The sequence below is a fragment of the Saccopteryx leptura genome, chromosome 5, assembly GCF_036850995.1.
Source record: "Saccopteryx leptura isolate mSacLep1 chromosome 5, mSacLep1_pri_phased_curated, whole genome shotgun sequence".
NCBI lineage: Eukaryota > Metazoa > Chordata > Mammalia > Chiroptera > Emballonuridae > Saccopteryx > Saccopteryx leptura.
In genome coordinates this window covers 157,969,180-157,994,230 of record NC_089507.1, presented here as the reverse complement: position 1 = coordinate 157,994,230, position 25,051 = coordinate 157,969,180, and positions in this window count along the sequence as shown.

Genomic DNA, 25,051 nt, shown 5'->3' with positions numbered 1-25,051 from the left:
ACAGAGGTCAATCTGGGTTAATATTGGGCAGTACATACTTGATTAGGAGCATAAATTTGACCAAGTCTTTTTAACTTGTCCAGATTCTAAGATCACTAGCTGGAAGGACAGTAACTCTATATACACATAACTAATTGCCAAATTACCACTGTCCTGTAATCCTGATGGAAACTGTCTTGCTATCTGGTTCTGTTTATCTGTTCATATACTCTCTCTTTCTCTCTCTCTCTCTCTCTCTCTCTCTCTTTCTCTCTCGATTTTTTTGGGGGGTGGGTGGGGGAGGATTCTTTGTTTGTTTAATCTACAGAAGAGAATAAACCTAAGGAGCTTATATATATTTCGTTCTTTGCCATAATTACTGTGTCCAAATCTAAGACCACTGGGTGCATCACCTCTGCAACTCATTTAAGGGCCACACCTTAATTTCGGCCACCAACCATAGTTTTACCTGGAGTTTCATGCAGACCCAGAATAAATATACAAAGTCATGCACAGATTAGAAAAGGAAGGGAGAGGGATCCATGAATGAAGTGGCCTTGGATACCTTAGAAATCATTTTCACCCTGTATTAGAGGTGGGAATAAGGGGTTTATTACCAACCTACTGGATTGCAAATTTATCAAGTCACAATAAAGATGTGTATAAATACACAAAATTTTTTCTCTCTGGACAAACTTTTCTTTCCCAGACAACAATTATGCTTTGAATGGTTTCATATTACTCTGGGTCCTAGTAAAATTTTAATCAATAATCTCCTGAATTCCAGGAATTGAATTCCAGCTTCCTTTGTGCATTTTCACACTTATTTCAGTCTAGTGCTCTGCAGTCACTTGCTTTACTTCAAAGGACAAGGTAGGATTATCTTCATTCTGAAGACATAGAACTTTATTTTTTCCCCTTTAGAGCAATGTCGCAATTTTCAGTAATTTGTCAATGATCAAACAGCATGCAAAGTGGCAGATTCAGGATTTAATTCAAGTCTCTATGCTCTTGTGGCCATGCTCTTTTTTTTTTCTTTTTAAGTTTGTTTTCATCATAGCATAAATCATCAAGAAAGTGTGATTTAAACTAGGGCTTAAAAGGTGGAGAGAGTTTTAATAGCCCGAATAACAAATGTAAGCATACCAAAGGGTGAGGAAAGCTGGAGAACAAGTCAGAAGCAAGAGATCACATAACACTCAGGAAGACATCCACACTACTTTGGAGTATAGGACACTGAAGATCAGTAGTGGCAAATCAGACACCAATAGTGAAGGTATTATACCCCAAGCTATTATACTCTACTGAGCGAACCACACATGCTTCTGTAGGAGTTGAGAGTCATTAAAATTGACTTATTCTTGTAATCTAGCAATGTACTGAGCTATATAACTTGGCGTGGAAGAGGTTATAAAAGCAATAAGACAAGTTAAGATCATTTTGCTAAGTTGTATGTGGAATAAAATTAAGCTTCATTTAAGGGTTTTGTTTTTTTTTGAAGAGACAGTTGAACACAATGCAGAAATTTCTAGACTGGTGGCTTAAATAATGTTCACATTATTAATTTTATCACATTAACTTAAGTAAGAAGAAGGTAGAATCTTATTTCCAGAGAAAACTAAGTTTAATTTTAGATATGCTGAGAATGAGGAGATTATAGATTACCCAGAAAATGATGTCTAATAGACAATTTAGGCTTAGATCCATCAGATAGTGGAGGGCTTAACTATAAAGTAATCTAAATAGAGGTGATAAATGTATCCAATAAACAGCCATTGCTCAGATATTAATTAAACTGAATTGTATTGAATTAAACAGGATCATCAAATACCACAAAGAAAAGTAGTGAAACAATTACAAGGACACCAAGGTAGTTGAGTTGCAGTGTTATTACCTAAGCTTAAGAGGAGCAAGAAGGCATCACATAGAATGAGGCAGAGAAAGGGCTGAGATGAAGACTCCAGAGATGGAGACACGGAGTGGTCAGTAAGGTCGCCATACTTCAAGGAATTCTTGTATATGTTAATTATTTTGCATTAAATAATACATGTTTCTTGAGTGTGAACTGTGGTTAATACAGCAAATATAATAATGAGATGCCTTTACATGGATGTAGGTATTTGTGGTTTACAAAGCAGGCAACTCTGCCAGGGGCTAAGCTACTACTGACAGAAACTCAATATACAGCCTACTCCTAAGGAGGCTCACATTTTCCTATGGGAGAAGAAAGTGTAAGAGTAAAAAAGTGAAAGCGACTTAAGAATACATCACAATTTTGCCTTTCCCACTAAGACATTTCATTCCAGTGACACAGGGTGCTTCCTCATTTTTATTTTCCTGATGAATTAATGAAAACAAAATATTCTCTTATTTTTCTAGTGTTTATATTTGTACATAAACACTGCTCGATTTTACTGTGTTTCTTTTTCTAATTGAATTCACCCATCTACATATTTCTCCTATAACTTCACTTCTTACTTTTAAAGTTTAAAAGAGGTAGTAAACTACTCAGCAAGTCTCCTGTTTTAAATTTGTCCCTTTGTGACTTTCAGCTTTATGTCCTTGATTCGTTCCTTCAGCATCATAGCATCAGCCAAGGTACCTTAAAAAATATAAAAGATATTGTTAGAGTCTTTTAAAAATAGAAAAATGTAATTTCCTTCACTTTCTCAAAATGTTACAGCTTTTGAAAATATTAGACTTTTGACCAACTTCTGAATTCAGAGCTAAGAAGTTGCCTTTCAATTACTTCTCACATGAACATAATGTGATTTGATATTGTCACCTGGTTCGGATAAATGGGAAATATTTGCAGTTAGTCTGAGAGGTACTGAAGGATGTTTTTTGAGAGTTGATCAGCTTTTCCTTGACTTTGAAGTCCTTGGGGTCCCTGCAACCATCCAAGTACATCAAATTATTTGAAGAGAAGATGAAAAAAACTTGTTCTGATTAAAATGAGATCATTTTCTGACTTTCTAAGCCTTCAGACAACTTAGAAACTAATGCACACTACACATGTCTCTTTCTGAAATGTTCTCCACCTTATTTTTTTTATATGAGAGTGAAAGCACAGGTCTGCACTATGCGAAGAAATCTGTAGATAGATTTTGTAGAGAAAGGAGCCATGTTATATTAATCTCTGAAAAGCATCTTATTTCATTTCCTGCTATTGTGTGAGGCTAGGCTCTTTATCACAGCCTGTCTGGAACCCATCTGAGATGACTTCATGAGAAACTAGTACTCCTGCAGATTGGAACACAGGGGCCATGTGCATTTAATGATTGATGTGTTCAAAATTATATTGTTAAGTGCCTGGCTCGAATGGTATAGACAGCATCTGTATTGGGTGTAAATAGGCTTCATGAGAGACGTGACATTAAGCCCACCCTTGGGAACTTTTCAAATGAAAGTAACATAGTAGGTCAGAGTAATGGCGGGGTAAGAAGCGATACCGATAAATCTCCCCCAAAACTCAACAAGATCTTCAACCAGAAACAGAAAAACCTATACTTGGAGCCTCCAGATGCTTCGCAATACACCCAAAGGTATGGTCGAGTGAAAAATTGGCTAAATATATAACCAAACCCCGAAGGAATTAGGGAGTAAGAAATGCTCCGCCTTCCTCACTAACCTAAACAGGGCGGCTTTCTCTGGTAACTGTGAATATAGAAACTGAGGCGGGCAAAGGGGGTGAATAGATCCAGGCTGCGGCACAAACGGCCGAACCAGGCTGTGGCACGGAGATCCAAGCCGAGGAAAAACTGATCCTGTGGCAACCCGGGCAATACAAGCTAACACTCGTGCCAAACCCAAACAAAGAAAGATAAGCGGGGCAGCCATTTTACCCGATCTCCTGGTTGGTGCGCAGTTAGTGGGCGAGAGATTTCTTCTAAGCCCCGGGAGTGGGTGCCCGTGTTACCCCACAGAGAGGCAGAGTCAGAGGCCTTTCTGTGGGCCGAAAGCAGAATCTCTGGGCAGCCCCAGCGCCCTGGGAAAGCCGCGCACGGGAGGGAGCGAGAACTAATTCCAAAGGTGGAAATTTTCCGTGCTGGTGGGGGTTTCACTCAGAGGGAAACGCGGCCGGCCTCATATCCTGGTCTGCGCGCGCAGATACTGAGTGAGAGATTCCTCCGAGTGCCTCGGCAGTGCGCGCCCATGTTATCGCACAGAGGGGAAGAGTCAGGGGCCTTTGTGTGGGCCAAAGCGGAATCTTGGGCCGCCCCAGCACCTTGTAAAAGCCGCGCACGGGGACGGAGCGAGAGCCAATTCCAACGCTGCAACTTTTCCATGCGGTTGGGGGTTTCACTCAGAGCGTGAGAGTGCTGGCCAGATATCCTGGTCTGCGCACGCAGATACTGAGCGAGAGTTTCCTCCAAGCGCCCCGGAAGTGGGCGCCTGCCTGTGTTACCAGACAGAGTGTCAGAGCCAGAGGTCTTTGAGTGGGTGGAAAGCCCACCTGATTATGCTAGCAGCTCTGACTGACTGAGCCTTACCCAGAGCCCTGTGCTAAGTGGAAATAGAATGGGGAGTTGCCAGCTCTTTGAGCCTCTTACTATCCAGGCAGAGGCAGCAGCAACCCCATAGCTGGATTATCAGGCTAATAATTGAGGAAGGAAAGACTAGGAGAAAGGCTCCAGGAACACGGACTCTCTCACTGTCGGAGCCTATAAATGCTAATGAGCCTCGACTGCCAACGAGACTAAAGCACAATACATGACATTGCCATAGAGACTTATCAACTGCAAACCTCTACCTGAACGTGCCAAAGGGGCAGAACCCGGGGTACAGAGTCACCGACAAGGAAGAGGGAGAGAAAAGAAAAGCAAGAAGATAACCTCTCAAAATCAAGAATAATCTGCAGACTTTATAACCTATCTCATTTTATTATATTTGTTCGTCTGTTTCTCTTATCTTCATTCTTGATACTTTTTTTCCTCCTCCAGTTTGGCCGATTAACTCCCTGCCGGTCTTACTCTCTCCTTGCCTTGAACTACACTGCCCATAAGTGTTACATCTCCCATTATCTTTTCTCTCCTCTTCCTTTCTCTCTATGAGGGTTGCACTCCAAAACCCTTAACTCTCTCTCTCTCTCTCTCTGTCCTTTCTTTTTTCTTCTTTTAGTGGTTCCCTCTTTTTTTCTCTCTCTCTCTTTCTTTTCTCCCTCTATATTAGTTTCTTCCTTTCTCCTTTACATCTCCTCTCATTCAAACCTCAATTACAAACAAATTATCTTATCTGGGACTCAAACTTATGTTTGTGGCATTTTGGGGGGTTTTTACTTCACCTTTTTTACTCACTAGCAGTGCTCCCATCCCTGGCTCTCCATTTTATCTAGTTCTTGTTCCACTAAATACAATAGTAATTTTTTAATTTGTCCCCCCATTTTTCTGTTTTCCTCTTATTCCTATCATCATAACTCTTAGACAACCAACACCTAAAAGCAAATCATTTTATTCTTGACCCAAATTTTTTCCTTATTTGCTTTTTGTGGGTCCATACCCCCCCTTTTTTTTCTTTTTGTTTTCTTTCTCTTTTTTTTGCCCCTTTATTACTTTTCCTCAATTCAGGCCCTCCATCACAGGCATTGTTTATTATAATTCACAGTTCACCACAAGATTTTCTCAAGAAAGAGGGGAGAGGAGAGGAGAGGGAAAAAGGAGGGGGGGAATAATTTCCTTTTTTAAAATTTTTATTTTATTTTATTTTTCTTTATTTCATTACTAATTTAAAAAAAAAACAACTCTTTTCGATTTTTTACTTTTTTATTTTTTTTAATTTTTATTCTTTATTAAATCTCATAAATACTATCAACAAAACCATCCTCAGATGCCATTAAGGAAGAGAAAATCGAATATCATGGATACAAAAGAAAGAGAGGTAACACAGCTAGATGAGGAAAAATCTATGGAGAAAAAATTTAATATATTGGAAACCTTGGAGCTAAATGACAGAGAATTCAAGATAGAAATCCTAAAAATCTTCCGAGATATACAAGAAAACACAGAAAGGCAATTTAGGGAGCTCAGAAAACAACTCAATGAACACAAAGAATATATGTCCAAGGAAATTGAAAGTATAAAAACAAATCAAACAGAGATGAAAAACTCAATTTACGAGTTGAAAAACGAAGTAACAAGCTTAGCTAATAGAACAGGTCAGATAGAAGAGAGGATTAGTGAAATAGAAGACAAGCAACTTGAGGCACAACAGAGAGAAGAAGAAAGAGACTCAAAAATTTAAAAAAATGAGATAGCCCTACAAGAATTATCTGACTCCATCAAAAAGAATAACATAAGAATAATAGGTATATCAGAGGGAGAAGAGAGAAAATGGAATGGAGAACATACTCAAACAAATAATAGATGAGAACTTCCCAAGCCTGTGGAAAGAACTAAAACCTCAAGTTCAAGAAGCAAACAGAACTCCAAGTTTTCTTAACCCCAACAAACCTACTCCAAGGCATATCATAATGAAATTGACACAAACCAACAGCAAAGAAAAAATTCTCAAGGCAGCCAGGGAAAAGAAGAATACAACATATAAAGGAAGGCCCATTAGATTATCATCAGATTTCTCAGCAGAAACTCTACAAGCTAGAAGAGAGTGGACCCCAATATTTAAAGTCCTGAAAGAGAGGAACTTTCAGCCACGAATACTATACCCATCAAAGCTATCCTTCAGATATGAAGGAGAAATAAAAACATTCACAGATACAGAAAAGATGAGGGAATTTATCATCAGAAAACCCCACTCCAGGAATTACTAAAGGGGGTTCTCCAATCAGATACAAAGAACAAAAAAAAACCAGAGCCACAAGTAAAAGCTCCAAGAAGAACACAATAAAACCAAATTTAAACTGTGACAACAACAAAAAGAAAGAGGGGGAGAAGATGGAGATTAACAGTAGCAAAGGACGATGGAGTGCAAAAGTACTCACAAAATAGTTCGCTACAATGAACAGGGTAGGGACCCTTTTCATTACTCAAAGATAACCACCATTGAAAAAACCACCACAGAAGCACATGAGATAAAAAAGATAGCAACAGTGGAAAGATGTATGGAATACAACCAAATAAAAGCAAAAGATAGAAAAACGAAAGAGAAGGATCAAACAAGACACAAAACTAACAGAAAGCAAGATATAAAATGGCAATAGGGAACTCACAAGTATCAATAATTACACTAAATGTAAATGGATTAAACTCACCAATAAAAAGGCACAGAGTAGTAGAATGGATTAAAAAAGAAAATCCAACTGTATGCTGCCTACAGGAAACTCATCTAAGTAACAAGGATAAAAACAAATTCAAAGTGAAAGGCTGGAAAACAATACTCCAAGCAAATAACATCTAAAAAAAAGCAGGTGTAGCAATACTCATATTGGATAATGCTGACTACAAGACAGGAAAAGTACTCAGAGACAAAAATGGCCATTTCATAATGGCTAAGGGGACACTGAATCAAGAAGACATAACAATTCTTAATATATATGCACCAAACCAAGGAGCACCAAAATATGTAAGACAGCTACTTATTGATCTTAAAACAAAAACTGACAAAAACACAATCATACTTGGAGACCTCAATACACCGCTGACGGCTCTAGATCAGTCATCCAAACAGAGAATCAACAAAGACATAGTGGCCTTAAACAAAACACTAGAGAACCTGGATATGATAGACATCTAAGGACATTTCATCCCAAAGTGACTGAGTATACATTTTTCTCCAGTGTACATGGATCATTCTCAAGAATTGACCATATGTTGGTCCACAAAAACAACATCAGCAAGTTCAGAAAAATTGAAGTTGTACCAAGCATATTTTCTGATCATAAATCCTTAAAACTAGAATTTAACTGCAAAAAAGAGGAAAAAAATCCCACAAAAATGTGGAAACTAAACAACATACTTTTAAAAAATGAATGGGTCAAAGAAGAAATAAGTGCAGAGATCAAAAGATATATACAGACTAATGAAAATGACAATACAACATATCAGAATCTATGGGATGCAGCAAAAGCAGTGATAAGAGGGAAGTTCATATCACTTCAGGCATATATGAACAAACAAGAGAGAGCCCAAGTGAACCACTTAACTTCCCACCTTAAGGAACTAGAAAAAGAAGAACAAAGACAACCCAAAACCAGCCGAAGAAAGGAGATAATAAAAATCAGAGCAGAAATAAATAAATTAGAGAACAGAAAAACTATAGAAAAAATTAATAGAACAAGGAGCTGGTTCTTCGAAAAGATCAACAAAATTGACAAACCCTTGGCAAGACTTACCAAGGAAAAAAGAGAAAGAACTCATATAAACAAAATCCAAAATGAAAGAGGAGAAATCACCACGGACACTGTAGATATACAAAGAATTATTGTAGAATACTATGAAAAACTTTATGCCACTAAATTCAACAACTTAGAAGAAATGGATAAATTCCTAGAACAATACAACCTTCCTAGACTGAGTCAAGAAGAAGCAGAAAGCCTAAACAGACCTATCAGCAGAGAAGAAATAGAAAAAACCATTAAAAACCTCCCCAAGAATAAAAGTCCAGGCCCTGACGGCTATACCAGCGAATTTTATCAAACATTCAAAGAAGACTTGGTTCCTATTCTACTGAAAGTCTTCCAAAAAATTGAAGAAGAAGCAATACTTCCAAACATATTTTATGAGGCCAACATAACCCTCATACCAAAACCAGGCAAGGATGGCACAAAAAAAGAAAACTACAGACCAATATCTCTAATGAATACAGATGCTAAAATACTAAACAAAATACTAGCAAATCGATACAACAACATATTAAAAAAATAATACATCATGATCAAGTGGGATTCATCCTAGAATCTCAAGGATGGTTCAACATACGTAAAATGGTTAACGTAATACACCATATCAACAAAACAAAGAACAAAAACCACATGATCTTATCAATAGACGCAGAAAAGGCTTTTGATAAAATACAACACAATTTTATGTTTAAGACTCTCAACAAAATGGGTATAGAAGGAAAATATCTCAACATGATAAAGGCCATATATGATAAACCATCAGCTAACATCATATTAAATGGCACAAAACTGAAGGCTTTTCCCCTTAAATCAGGAACAAGACAGGGTTGTCCACTCTCTCCACTCTTATTTAATGTGGTACTAGAGGTTCTAGCCAGAGCAATCAGACAAGACAAAGAAATAAAAGGCATCCATATCGGAAAAGAAGAAGTAAAGGTATCACTTTTTGCAGATGATATGATCCTATACATCGAAAACCCCAAAGAATCCACAAAAAGACTACTAGAAACAATAAGTCAATACAGTAAGGTCGCAGGATACAAAATTAACATACAGAAGTCAATAGCCTTTCTATATGCCAACAATGAAACAATTGAGAATGAACTCAAAAGAATAATCCCCTTCACGATTGCAACAAAAAAAATAAAATACTTAGGAATAAACATAACAAAGAATGTAAAGGACTTATATAATGAAAACTATAAACCATTGTTAAGGGAAATCGAAAAAGATATAATGAGATGGAAGAATATACCTTGTTCTTGGCTAGGAAGAATAAATATAATCAAGATGGCTATATTACCCAAAGCAATATACAAATTTAATGCAATTCCCATCAAACTTCCAATGTCGTTTTTTAAAGAAATAGAGCAAAAAATCATCAGATTTATATGGAACTATAAAAATCCCTGAATAGCCAAAGCAATCCTAAAGAAAAAGAATGAAGCTGGGGGCATTACAATACCTGACTTCAAACTATATTATAGTCCCACGATAATCAAAACAGCATGGTATAGGCAGAAAAATAGACACTCAGACCAATGGAACAGAATAGAAAGTCCAGAAATAAAACCACAAATATATAGTCAAATAATTTTTCATAAGGGGGCCAACAACACACAATGGAGAAAAGAAAGCCTCTTCAATAAATGGTGCTGGGAAAACTGGAAAGCCACATGCAAAAGAATGAAACTGGACTACAGTCTCTCCCCCTGTACAAAAATTAACTCAAAATGGATCAAAGATCTAAACATAAGACCTGAAACAATTAAGTACATAGAAGAAGACATAGGTACTCAACTCATGGACCTGGGTTTTAAAGAGCATTTTATGAATTTGACTCCACAGGCAAGAGAAGTGAAGGCAAAAATTAATGAATGGGACTACATCAGACTAAGAAGTTTTTGCTCAGCAAGAGAAACTGATAACAAAATAAACAGAAAGCCAACTAAATGGGAAATGATATTTTCAAATAACAGCTCAGATAAGGGCCTAATATCCAAAATATACAAAGAACTCATAAAACTCAACAACAAACAACCAATCCAATAAAAAAATGGGAAGAGGATATGAACAGACACTTCTCCCAGGAAGAAATACAAATGGCCAACAGATATATGAAAAGATGCTCATCTTCTTTAGCTATTAGAGAAATGCAAATCAAAACGGCAATGAGATACCACCTCACACCTGTTAGATTAGCTGTTATTAGCAAGACAGGTAATAGAAAATGTTGGAGAGGCTGTGGAGAAAAAGGAACCCTCATACCCTGTTGGTGGGAATGTAAAGTAGTACAACCATTATGGAAGAAAGTATGGTGGTTCCTCAAAAAACTGAAAATGGAACTACCTTATGATCCAGCAATCCCTCTACTGGGTATATACCCCAAAAACTCAGAAACATTGATACGTAAAGACACATGCAGCCCCATGTTTATTGCAGCATTGTTCACAGTGGCCAGGACATGGAAACAACCAAAAAGCCCGTCAATAGATGACTGGATAAAGAAGATGTGGCACATATACACTATGGAATACTACTCAGCCATAAGAAATGATGACATCGGAACATTACAGCAAAATGGAGGGATCTTGATAACATGATACGAAGCGAAATAAGTAAATCAGAAAAAAACAGGAACTGCATTATTCCATACGTAGGTGGGACATAAAAGTGAAACTAAGAGACATTGATAAGAGTGTGGTGGTTACGGGGGGGAGGGGGGAATGGGAGAGGGAAAGGGGGTGGGGAGGGGCACAAAGAAAACAAGATAGAAGGTGACAGAGGACAATCTGACATTGGGTGATGGGTATGCAACATAATTGAACGACAAGATAACCTGGACTTGTTATCTTTGAATATATGTATCCTGATTTATTGATGTCACCCCATTAAAAAAATAAAATTATATAAAAAAAAAAGAAAGTAACATAGTCATAGATCTACAGTAAGGACTAGAGAATATAATGTAGGACTTACAAGCAGAATTTTGTTTTTCAGATAATTTCCATGTGCTATAGAGGGGAAAGAAAGCTCATGTGTATTAAAGGCCAGGAGTACTCTAGATCAATAGAGGAAGGGCCACAGTTCCCTAATGATAAAGACAGCATTGGCCAGATTTCCAGGATGGATGAGAAGGCAGAGGAGGAGCCATGTCCAGGAGGAGTGCCTAGGAAAATTGCCACAAGAAGAATTATCCAGAAGCATCCAGATGTGTCCGTGCACAAGGAATTCTGTTTACTCTTTGCAGTACAGATGGTTTGGTTCTAAGTGGAAATGCTTAGACTTACATTTAGAAACTACTATATGTCCTTGATGTAGAAGAGCGTTATGATAAAGTAATGTTTTAAGTGGTATCTACAATACTTACTGGTAATAGCTAACTTTTTTAGCCCTTAGCTCATGCCAGGCACCTTCCCTTTATATTTATGAACTGATTTAAACCACAGAACAATTTGATGAGATTGCTAGTATTACCTGATTCGCAGATAAGTAAACAGAAAGTCAGAAAACTTAAATGACTTGCCCAAGAAAACACAAGTAAGAAAAGGCTGAGCCAGGAACCAAACTGAGCATTTGAACTGCAGACCTGAGACATCATTCTGCTATGTTTTCTGTTTGCTATTTTGATAATAATATCGGGTTTTCAAGTATCTCTAAAGAACAGAAAAGTTTTCAAAACAAAACAACTTTTATAAGTTTCATATTATCATTTGGTAGGAATATATCAAAAGGCATTTACTTAGTTCTTATTCTGGTAAACAGTTTTTTCCCCCATTTTTGAAAACTGCTACTGTAAACAAAGAGTGTCGTGCATTTTTATCTTTGCAAACACATCTTCAGGAAAAATCCGTTCTTAGCAGTGAAATGACTGGGTCAAAGAATATGCATATTTTGAAGGAGTTTGACATTAAGTTATCATAAGTCACTCTCTAGACAGATTTTTCCAGTTTGTAGTCTGCTGTTAAAAACAGAGATGATCAATATTCCTAAACCTTCACCACAAATTGTTATTATTTTAACTTTATCTTTGACAGTTTGATGATCTCAAAATAACTCACTATAGTTTTGATTTGAATTTTTAATTGCTAATGAAAACAATGAACTCTTTTCATGTTTAATGCTAACATATACCCCCTTTTTTGTAAATTGTGATCCTATTGTTGTTTAATTTATTTGTAATAATGTTTTGTAGAGTACAATCATCACTCTCTTTGTTATATTTATTAAAAATATTTCCCTCAATTTTTTTAAATTTCAGAAACATAAGGTTTTTGTAAAAGAATTATTGTTGGCATACGATATTATATTAGTCTCAGTGTACAACATGGTGGTTCTACATTTCTATACCTTATGATCTGATCACCGTGATAAATCTAGTAACCATGTGGTGGCACAGTTATTACGATGTTAGTGACTGTGTTCTTTGTGCTGTACACTATGTCTCTGGGACTTATTTATTTTATAATTGGAAGTCTGTACCTCTTCTTCCCCTTCACCTGTTCACCCATCCCTCTGTCTTCCCTCTGGAAACCATCAGTTTGTTCTCTGTATCTATCAGTCTGTTTTTACCTTTTTTTTTTTTACCTGGGCCCTCACCAACACCAGCTCCAGCCGCCAGCCAGCCAGCCAGCCAGCCAAGGCAACCCCACCACTGCCCACTCCCACTTCAGTGGCAGCCAGCCTGACAAAGCCACCAGACACATGTGGTCTACACAGGGGTCGCTCCTGCACAAGGCCACTCCTTCAAGATCAAGAGAGGCAGCTGTTTTGTTTAATTCCCTAGATTTTTTTCCCTTCTTTTTCCAAGTGAGAGGAAGGGAAATAGAGAGACAGTGTATGTGCACTGATCGGGATCCACCCAGCAACCCCCATCTTGGGGCCGTGCTCACAAACGAACTATTTTTGTGCCTGCAGTGGAGGCTCCATGGAGCGATCCTCAAGGCCTAGGGCTGACGTGCTTGAACTAATCAAGCTATGGCTGTGGGAGGGGAAGAGAGAGAGAGAGAGAGGTAAGAGGGGGAGGTGGAGAAGCAGATGGTAGCTTCTCTTGTGTGCCCTGGCTGGGAATCAAACCTGGGATATCCGCATACCAAGTCAATGCTGTACCACTGAGCCAATCAGCCAGGGCCTATTTCCCTAGGTTTTTAAATTTTATATTTTTTTCAGATATAAAGAAGCTTTTAAAATTTATACAGTCACCTGACCAGGCAGTGACGTAGTGGATAGAGCATCGGACTGGGACACAGAGGACCCAGGTTTGAAACCCCAAGTTCGCCACCTTGAGCACAGGCTCATCTGGTTTGAGCACAGTTCACCAGCTTGAGCCCAAGGTCCCTAGCTTGAGCAAGGGGTCACTTGGTCTGCTGTAGCCCCCCCCCCCAGTCAAGGCATATACGAGAAAACAATCAATGAACAACTAAGGTGCTGCAACGAAGAACTAATGCTTCTCATCTCTTTCCCTTCCTGTCTGTCTTTCCCTATCTGTCCCTCTTTCTATGTCACAAAAAAATAAAAAAAATTAAAAAAATATATAAAATTTATACAGTCAAATATATCAGTATTTGTATTTAGAATGCCAGCATTTGGCACGATGTTTACAAAACCTTTTCTTACTCTCAGTATTATTTAATTTTTTTGCTCTTAAATTTTGTAGTGTTCTTTATGTTATTTTTTTAAACTTATCTGTGATTATTGTTGCTGAATTATCTGATATAGGTATATCACTTTTTGTTTTATTCTCAAATAATTAGCCACTTGTCTCAAGTGTATCAAATGACTTTTCAGCAACTAGTGTCCTTATTATCATAGTATTTAATCATTCTATTAACATTAATTACTACACTGTTAACATATAACATTAATGTATTGAGTAATGTTGAATTATACAGCTCTATTAATGTATGTGCAAATATAAATCAGCTCTTTTCCTAAAAATCTTCATCTTAATTTTCAGGGTATTTTTGTTTTATTGTTAGAAAATAACTTGTTTTTAATTACACAAATAATATAGATTTATAATAGGACAAATTAAGCTCACAATAGACAAAAAGGTAATAACTGCTGTTAGATTTTAGGTTAGATCCCTTGACATCTGTTGGTTTTTCTTTTTAACATACATTTTTCAGAATATTATACATATTAATTATAATCTAATTTTGATTATAATATATTTTGTAATCTATTTTTAAATTCAAAACTAGCAGATATTGTTCTCTACCTACCTCTACAACATCATGTGTAATGACTGCAAAGTTTGACACCAAAAAAAATGTGCTGCAGTTCATTCAACCAATCACTAGTTGTCTTATATTCAATCATTTTTCTAATGTTGCTTTGATAAACAATAACATAACACTCATATATCTAAATATTTGAGAAAGAACATATTTGACTATAAGAAGTGAAAGTATGGGTTTTCTGGATGGTTCTAACATTCTCCTCTTCATTCTAAAAAACAGACCTCAACCAAAGTCTTCTTCTTAAAGCATTGGTTATTTATTTATTTATTTTTTAAAAATTATTGAATTTAATGGGATAGCATTAGTTTGCAAAATCATACAGATTTCAAGTGCATGACTCAACAAACCATCATCTGTTCACTACATTGTTTTAAATTGAGGAAAAACTTAAATGAGGTACATACATCTTAAGTGTCCTGCTTGAAAGATGGCATGTACATATAAGCCCAAGTAGGCACCACACAGGAGGCTCCATTTCATTTGTGTCACTTGGGACTGTTCACATTCAGACCCTCAGATCTGTCTCTCTCCTTCCCTGCCCCCCCCTTCCCAGACTCCTGCCCTCAGGCTCCAGCCTGAGCCCTCCTGCTCCACCTCAGCAGAGTGTTTTATTTTTTTAATTTCCTAGTGATCTGGGATTGGGAAATCTACTAATAAATAATTACTTTCATTATTTCATTGTGTGTGTATAAAATATTTACTGTTTACAGTTTAAGTTTTTTTATTGAGTAGAATATAACCAGTGTTATTTCCAAATATCCCAAAGGCAGTTGAAAAACATGTTTCATTTTTGTTTATATGACAAAGAGTTGAGCATTTGTTGATTAAATCAAGCCTGGGAATTGATTCAAATTCTCTGCCTGTATTCTTATATACCATAATACTCAAGAAAAGGAAATTTTTGTAAATATTAATCTGGTGACTAAGTGATTTAGAGACAAGAAGATCAAGGTAGAGAGAGCAGACTTCTACCTTAAAGCAGAAGAGAATGAATGCTAAATGAGGGTCTTGATGGAAAAGTGACTCCATCAGTGAGTCACTAATTTCAAAAGATAAAGTATCAATCTTATATTGACATGGTGCTTTACCCTTTCAAAGTTATTTTACATGCACTTTTCCTGGATTTAGAACAACAACCTGTCTGAGTAATATAGTTCCTAATTCATAAATGTACAAAGTCATAGAAACTCAGCAGTTTATTTAATATCAGACAACTTTGAGTAGCAGAACTAAGGCTTGAACTACGTTTTTATGAATATTTTCTTCCCATGACATTGGAATTGCTCATATAATTAAATGGTCTTGTCACTAAATTAATTGGAAAGCCTCAAATTATGCAAAAAAAAGAGGTTTAGTTAATTAAGAAGCTCATGCACGGCCCTGATTATTTCCATTTTCCCCTCATCATTCTCAGCAATGGTGACTTATATCTTCAAGTTTGTGCCCTTAGGTTCTCAAGATAACTGTGCTGGCTACCAGCGTCACATTTTCATACTATAACATCTGAGGAACACCTTTCCCCATAAAAAAGCAGTTTCTCTTTCTTATGTCACTTTTTTAGAATGGAAAAAAAAACAAATAAAAAAACTTTCCTAGAATACTCCTCAGCAAATATCTTCTCAGGGATTGTGTTGCATGTACAGTCCTAACCAATTATTGGCAAGGGAAATGAAATGACTGCTATTAATTTATACTTAACAAGATTTACACCTTGAGGCCTGAAAAGCTGACCTCTGACACTGCCAAACACTGAAAAGCATATTTCTGTTGTCAAGAATAAGGTAAGGGAGCGGTTTTGAGTAGGCAGCAAACAGTGTCTGTGACATGGATACCAAGATTGGAGATAAAAATGAGAGAGAATGAGTCAAACACTATTACAGACCATACACCCTCAGAAATTGGGAAAACAAATTATTATTGAGAGAAATGGGAAAAGAACAAAGAGATGTCATTCTTGATGAAAAGATGATAGCTTTGGTTTGGCACAAGTTGGTTAGAGATGGGATTTTCAAAAAGAATCGTGAGCACATAGCTACAAAGATTTGAAGCTCACAAGAGCAGCCAGAGAACAAATTGAGTCTTAAAAAACTTGTTCATAGATATGGTTACCAATGTCATAGAAATAAGATTACTGAAAGTGACACGGAAAAAACAAAGACTGAGCATTAGAAATCACCCTGAATTAAGAATACAAAGATACACATAAAGGAAGAAGGTAAGAGTGGAAAGAGAATAAATATTATCTTTAAAAAACCAATGACAGCCCTCGCTGGTTGGCTCAGTGGTAGAGCGTCAGCCTGGCGTGCAGGAGTCCCGGGTTCGATTCCCGGGCAGGGCACACAGGAGAAGCGCCCATCTGCTTCTCCACCCCTTCCCCTCTCCTTCCTCTTTGTCTCTCTCTTCCCCTCCTACGGCCAAAGCTCCACTGGAGCAAAGTTGGCCCAGGCGCTGAGGCTGGCTCTGTGGCCTCTGCCTCAGGTGCTAGAATGGCTCTGGTTGCAACAGAGCAATGCCCTAGATGGGCAGAGTATCGCCCCCTGGTGGGTGTGCCAGGTGAATCTCGGTCGTGCGCATGCGGGAGTCTGTCTGACTGCCTCCCTGTTTCCAACTTCAGAAAAATACAAAAAAACAAACAAACAAACAAAAAAAAACAATGACATTCCATTGCAAAAGTAAACTATTAGATTCAACACTGACTTAATAATGTTTTCCACCTTCCTTTTACTCTATAAGGATTTATATATTTTAAAATATTCAAGTGTTCCTGCTAAGTGGCTGTGCTATCATTTACTTAATATTCTTCTGTATTGGATATTTACTTACCTAGAGTTATATTTTTTAATCTGTTCCTTTAACTTAGTTTCAGCATTCTATCTCAAAATCAAAGTCAAGAGTTATATAGTCTCAGAGCAAAAATATAAATAAATAAATATATTCCCCCTCTATAAAATAAAATATATATCTATATATAATTTTAGCAAGATGATTGACTTGTAAACAATGTTTAATATGGAGGAAAAATGCTCAAAATTTTCTTGTTATGTGTGAAATAAGCTTGGCTTACTGGAGCATATATATCGTCTCGCTTAGTTCAGAAGTGACATAAAGGCTTCAGCACAAGGATGGATTTAGGAAGGAGGATGGGCTATAAAGAGAATAAGAGGGATCCCGGCCATTGTCCTGAGGGGTTGTGGAAAGGTAAGAAGGCAATGAAAGAAGTAGAAGTTGAACAGATGATTGTCCTAATATTTCTTTGTCAGACCTTAACCCAGAGAGGCCAAAATGTGTCAAAATGATTTTAAAAAATTGGGCGCTCAGGAAGCCACTGTCTTCATTTGTTCCTGTGTACATTTGAAGGAGATCATCATAATTAATAGATAAGGTTTTGTGGACAAAAAGAGTTTTGGTTTGATTTCCTAAGGTTCTCTTTATTTTATTTCATTTTAACTATTTTTAGAAAAATAAATTTAACAGAGTTATATTGATCAATAAGAGTACATAGGTTTCAGGTAAACATTCCTATAGCATTTCTACTATTAATTATGTGGTATACCCATCACCCAAAGTCAAATCATTTTCCATCACCTTGTATTTGTCCCTTAGTACACCCTTCCCACCACCCTTTTACCACATCCCACTCTCCCACATCCCCTTACCCCTGGTAACCACTTCACTTTTATCTATGTGTTCTCTTGATTTCTGAGTGGCCTGGACATTGCGTAGCAGACTTAAGGTGACCTTACAACATAAGCTGGACATCAATTAATATGGTAGGTTGCCTGATGGAGGAAAAGACATTCAACCAGAAATACCTGGAACTTTAACCAGAACTGAATGGAAACTGAACTAGCAAGGAGAGATCATTAGGCTTTAACTGAAATGAGAAAGAATTGATTTCTATATTATCAGTAAATGACCTCAGTAATAAATGCCAGCAGAATGTCAACGTGCAATGTGGTAGCTTGTGTCTGAAATGGCCACTGTCTTTATTCCTTGTCCATTCATAACATTCCTCTGTTGAGAAGTCGTCTGTGGTTCTCTTCCCTTGTATCTGCATTTCCCTTTGGAACTGGTTTGGAAAAGAGAACATGGTCAAAGTAATGTTTTGGGATTTCTGAGGCTAGTTTATGTTAGGTTGGTCTCTCAGAAAACCAGCCACAATATTGCAAGAAACTCAAAGCTCATGGAGAGGCCCTAAGAAGGCTCCTCACCCGATAACCCCAAGTAAAATCTCATACATGAACAAAACCCAGTGTCAGCCCTGTGAATGAGTCATCTTGGACATTTAGCCCAGATAACTCTTTAGATAATCCCATCACCGCAACTGAACCCTAAGGATCTGGCAATAAAGCCACCCAATTGAGCCCAATCTACCCACAGAACTGTGATAGCTATCAATTTTTGTTTTATGTCACTGAGTATTGAGTTGGTTTGTATACAGAAAATATAACCAGAGCAGATGAGATCAGTCCAAACATTTACCTCTGAAGAGTAGATAACTCTGAAGCTCACCTCGAAGTGGGCCTGGGGAATATCATTTTGGTTGAAAGATTTTTTTCACCATATATAAGCAAAAGTCATGTAAACCATTTCTTAAATGCACTTTAGAATAAATAGAGCAGAAGTAGGAAATAGGCATAAGAAAGGTGAAACTTTCTTTCCCTAACTAGACATTCCCTAAAATTGTTTTAAAATTATTGTATTAGGCTAAATATTAAAACATATTTAACATACTAAGTGGAAGCTTAGAAGATAAACTAGATCATCTACAGGCAAATAACAAAGATGCATTTTACATAGGTTGCACTGTAATTAAATAGAGCAGTAAACAATCTCTCACAGCCTGTTTTTGTCAATAAAGTTTTATTGAAACACGACCATGCCCATTGGTTTACATATTGACTTGAACTATTTTTGTGCTACAACAGTTGAAGCAGAGATTCTAGGGCTTATATAACCTATGGTATTTATTCTCAGACACTTTAAAGCAAAAGTGTACTGACCCTATAAAAAGTAAAAATTGAACCCATGATTCAAACTTAGGTCTGAAAAAATGTTTGCAATTATATTTTCTTTTCTTTTCTTTTGCAATTATATTTTATTATATTATATCCTAGAAGTGGAATTGCTAAGTCATAGTTTGAGCAACATTGCAAACTTTCATATATTTTGTTCTTAATTCATCACCAGAAAAACTGTGCCAGTTTATATAAAATCCTAGCAATATGAGATGGCTAAATTCTCTATATCCTCACCAAAGTCATAAAATTAAAATGTTGAGTCTTTTATTAAAAGAAAAGGGAACTATCATCTTATATACAAGTTTTTATCTGTATTTATGATCATTATTTAAAATACTTTCTTAAAGAAAATTACAAGATCAAAAGATAGTGTTAAAAGTAGTAATTTATTTGCTATATATTATCAAATTAATTTTGACAAAATTTGAAAAAATTTACACTTTCTTTGTATTTTATGAACTTGACATATTTATTTTTCTTTACAAATAAATATACCAGCTAATTTGAAATGTTTATTTCACTTACTAATATCAATTAAGTTTTTTATATGTTGAACAAAACTTGAACTGTATGTTTGTTTGAATTGATTCTGTACTCCTCAGGAAATTTAAATATTTTTTGTAAGCTTATTAGCCTTTGATTTTCACAAAAAGCCTTCTGCACTTTTGATTGCCAACTTCTTTTTTTAGTTTTTGTCATTGTGTTATGTAAAACAAATTTAGGAATACATTTTCTAAAACACACATATGAATCTAATACTAGACTCTCTGTTCCATTTCAGTGTTAATCTGTTTCTAGATTAGTACTATTCAGAAATAGTTATTATAGGTTATTATATATTTTAGCATCTGGAGAGACTTAGATATATTTATTGGTATTTTTTAAGTTTTTGGTTATTCATATGCATTTTCTCTTTTAGATTATTTTAGAACACCCTGTCAAGATCTCTAAAAATTTTTTTTAGATTTATATTGAGATTAATTTGGTATAGCTAAAATTTCATCCACTTTTCTACTAAGATTTCAGTCACTAAAAGTTACTGTTTTAAATTGATTATACGTTAAAGAATTGTTAATATTTTTGAGAATTATAACTGCCAATAAACAGTTACTTGGCCCAGATATTTTTATTTTTTTAATAAAATTGATTTTTTAAATTGTGATTTTTTTGTTGACATATTTTAAATGACATTTTTACTGTGTAAAATGTTTTAATAAAAATCTCATCTCTTAAGAGAAGGAATAAACTGGGTTTTGGTTGAAGAGCTCAGTTAGAACGTCATCCCCATGCACAGAGGTTGCTGATTCGACCCCAGTCAGGGCACATACAGGAATAGATTGATGTTCTTGTCTCTCTTTCTCTCTCCTACTTCTCCTCTCTCTAGAATAAATAAATTTTAAAAAATAAAAAAGAGAAGGAAAAAATAGTAAATATTCTACAATATAAATATAAACTATAATGTAAATGTTAAATAAACATAAATTATTATAGAAGCTGTTAAGATTTTTGAATAGTGAAGCTAGTTTAGATATAAATATTGATAGAACATTTATTAGGAATTCAAAGAGTGTATAAATGACTTCGATTGTCAAGGTAGAATTTTTTTAGGTTTAGACTTCCTGGCACTCAGGCACCATTGGTAGTTGATACTAGGGGAGAGGGGTTGATGGGTTCATGGTGCTTCTGACACATTTACATGTCAACACAGTGATGTCTTCAGAACGGAAGCAGACTTTCTTTCTTGGTCTTACTATGAGTTTTATACCTTCAGATTACATTAAAAACCTTGCTTTTTCTTATGTAACAACTGCCATATATTTCTCCCTACTGTATAGGCTATTTCTATAGCACTTTTAGTTGACATGTTTATTTTATTATGTAAGCATTACTTTGAATTGAGTTCTAGGTCTTCTGTTGTTTCTCCTATAGTCTGAGTATATACCAGTTTCACTGCCATGGCCAGGAGGAATGGGCTGGGATAGAGGGCTCTCCCATGGCTATGATATAGGATGCTATGAAACTCAGAGCAGCAGCTAGTCCCAGAGTGACAGACAGCTAATGGAAATGTGATGGCAAGGATAAGAACTAGGCCATTCATCAGCAAGTGCTCTTCTCATTTCATCTTAATTCTTCTTAAAATGGGGCAGCTGGTAGAGGTAATATCAAGATATACGAAAATTTCTGCCAAGACAACTCAAAGTTAAGTACAAAGTTAATATTAGACTTTACATTAAACACAACATTAAAAAAAAAGTCATATGCTATGCAGCATGAGATACAAGAGCCTATGCCGACTTCTTCTAATACACTTGGCTCAGAATACTGAAAGAGCTCATTGGAGAAAAGCAGAGCATCACTATGTTTCCCAATTTAAGTCAGAAGGAATGTCTTACCCTGACTCCATGCTGTATGCTTATGAGTTTAATGCTATTTATTTTTAAACAACATAATCTGCTTCAGGAGTGTTCCCACAGGGACCAGGCCCACACTCAGGCCTTGAGGCTGTTGTCTCATTTGCTCCGAAGTTTCACACCATGGCTTTCTTCTCTTGTCTCCGTAACTTTATAACTTGTTTTTTAGTGTGCCAGTGTTTTCATTTCCTTCACATTCTCTCAGGTTCTTATTCCAAGTTCTTCTGCTGTCTTCCCAGGTATAACTCACCAACCATGAGGATCCTTGTTTTTCTAACTAGCTCATAAACTACATAGTAGACACATAGGAATGAAACGGTCGCATCGTTCTCCAGTAGCTGTGTGTGACTGCACTAGGAGACTGTCCTCTGCCTGCTAGTGGATATATCCCAGTAATATGTGGGGCCGATTATATAGCTATCTTGTCACTACGTTTATTAAAAGTCAATCCAATTCAACTTAAAACTGAAATCTTGTAACTACATCAAAGCTGTCTCTGCTTTGGTGCTAGCCACAGTTGTGACTCAGAAGATCTGAAGTCAGGAGAGTTATGGCAGGAGTCTGGTATGGATCCATTTAGCAGTATTTACTGTGTTATTACTGTGTGCAAGAATTAAGTTTAGGCATTTAGAACTCATTATCACCCTTGCAGCAGGTGGGTGAATAAACCATTTGCAGTGCCCCATTTATGGGGCTCAGTGCAAAATGAAATGAAGGACTCCGGCCAAGGTCTTCCTGTCTCATGAATCCACTGCACAAACCCATCACAGACAGGTGACTCAGGGGCTTTGACCCTTTTTAATGAATGTGTTCAGTGGGTAGCTTGGTTGTGGGTGGAAGTCCCCACCTCTGCACTCAGTGAAAATACCTTGCATTGCCAGCACAAGGCAAGACTCACTGCTACCTTACCTTTGAGACTCTTCTGGGTTTGCCTCCAAAGCCTCCTGATACCCAGGCCCTATTAGGCTGGAGGGCAATGGTGTAATGCAGGTCTCAGTGCCACTGTCCCCCCAAAACTAAGGAAGACCAGGCTAGACCCAGGAAGCCATGGAATAGAGAGCAGGAAGCCTAAACTCATCCTAAAGAGGCAGAGACAGAACAAAAGTGAGGACAGCAATGAGACTAAGAACATAAACTCTAATTTGAGGCCATCTTGAATTTTAATGTGGGCCCTCACACAACAGGTGAGTGGCCATCAACAAGTGACAGAACCCCTCTCAGTCTGATATAACAATGAAAATAATAATAATATTATCAAGTCATAGCTTGATAGGATTATTGTGAGAATAATAGGAATTAATGCACACAGAATGAGCTTTTATATGAATAGCTTAGTATAGCACCTAGAATTAAATAAATGCTATACAAAGGTTATTGACTTACTACTATTATTACCTTTGTCATTATTAGTCGCTTGCCATATATTACATCATAGTGATTTATCAACAATTATCTTGTGTTTCTTGAAGAAGGAAAACATTTCTCATTTTCACTTGAACAATTATAACAATCTCTTTATTCAACAGATGTTTATTGGGAACAGTGTTAGGCACTAGAGAAACAGTGATGAGCAAAAGAGATATTATCTCTACTTCATGGTGCTTACAGTCCAGAAGGATAATTAAAAAGGAAACTATAATCGGTATTCATAACTCCAGTGAGAAACACAGCATGCTAGGAAGGAACATAACAATGAAAGCCAGCCAACAGATGTGAATTCTGGGATGCTTCCTATAAAAAAACCCAATATTTAAACTGAAATGAGTAGGATATGGCAAAGTAAATAGAAATATTGATTGGGGGTTGACTGTGGATAAAGGAGTCTAAGAAGAGAGATGAGATGAATAAAGTTTTATAGGGATGAAAAACATGGCATAATGGGAAAACAAAAAGAACACCATGTCATTGAAAGTCAAATCAAGAGCAACAACCCTATGAGATATTTTAATGGATTTCAACAATACCTTATATATAGAAACCACTGAATGATTTAATGGAGGAATAAAAAGATCTTATTTGCATCCTAAAAGAATCGTTGTGTCCTCTTTGTGAAGAAAGTGTATTGTCAGGATGCAGGACAGCTGGTGGGGAGAAGGGGTTAAACAACTGTAGTAATGAATTGGGCCACAAAGATACACAGCTAGAATGAAAAGGTGACTGATTAGATATAAGGTTAAGTACCAGAATTAATAGGAATACTTGATGAACTGGCTATGATGATTATTGAGAGAAAGAGAAGACTTCAGGATTATATCTGGGTTTCTGTGCCTGGAGCCTATAGTGACATAAGAAAAGCACACAGAAGAAGGTTTTTGGACGGGGCGTTGAGGTCAGGGTAAACTTTGATAACTTGGCTGGTAGAGCGCAGATCTGTAGAGCAGATGAGAAAAATGATTCCATGACCTCCAACTGATAACATCCAGTAGGGAAACCAGGGTAAACACTTCATGTACAAAGTCATGGCACATGCGTGAGATGACCTGATTCCCAGGGTCCTGGGAATTAGGATTGACATAACATTTTAGGAACAAAACTGAAATCTAGACATAGTTACTCAGCCAAGTACATCCAGACAATGAAGGAGAGGAACCAGGAAAGTAGCTCTGCCTCAATTTTTGTCTGGATGTCACAGTAGACATTACACAAAAGTTTTTGAAATGGATGAATTTTAATTCTGCATATGGAATATAATAGACCATTTTACCCCATATAGTGTACAAGGTTATTTGTAGATACTGAAGGATGAAGTGAACAGACCATGAAAAATGAGAGAAATTATAAAGAACCTAAAAATAAAACCTTGACATCCTTGGAAAGGCACCTCCATTACTTGGCATTAAGCACATTTAATTTTTTATTTTTGGAATGTGCGTCAAACAAAAAGATCTAAAACTGCATTTTTTACATGCTATTGATGGAAGGCTACTTTTTTAAGGTGCTGATTACAAACTAGTCAACATTATGTAGGATACTTTATGGGAGATTGTCAAAGAGAAGCAGAAATAGTATTTCCTGAATGGTTGCTTTTAGTATCATCATAGTAATGACATGTCATATTAGGCTATCACAGGCAGCACATTTTCAGAATAAATTATAAACAAG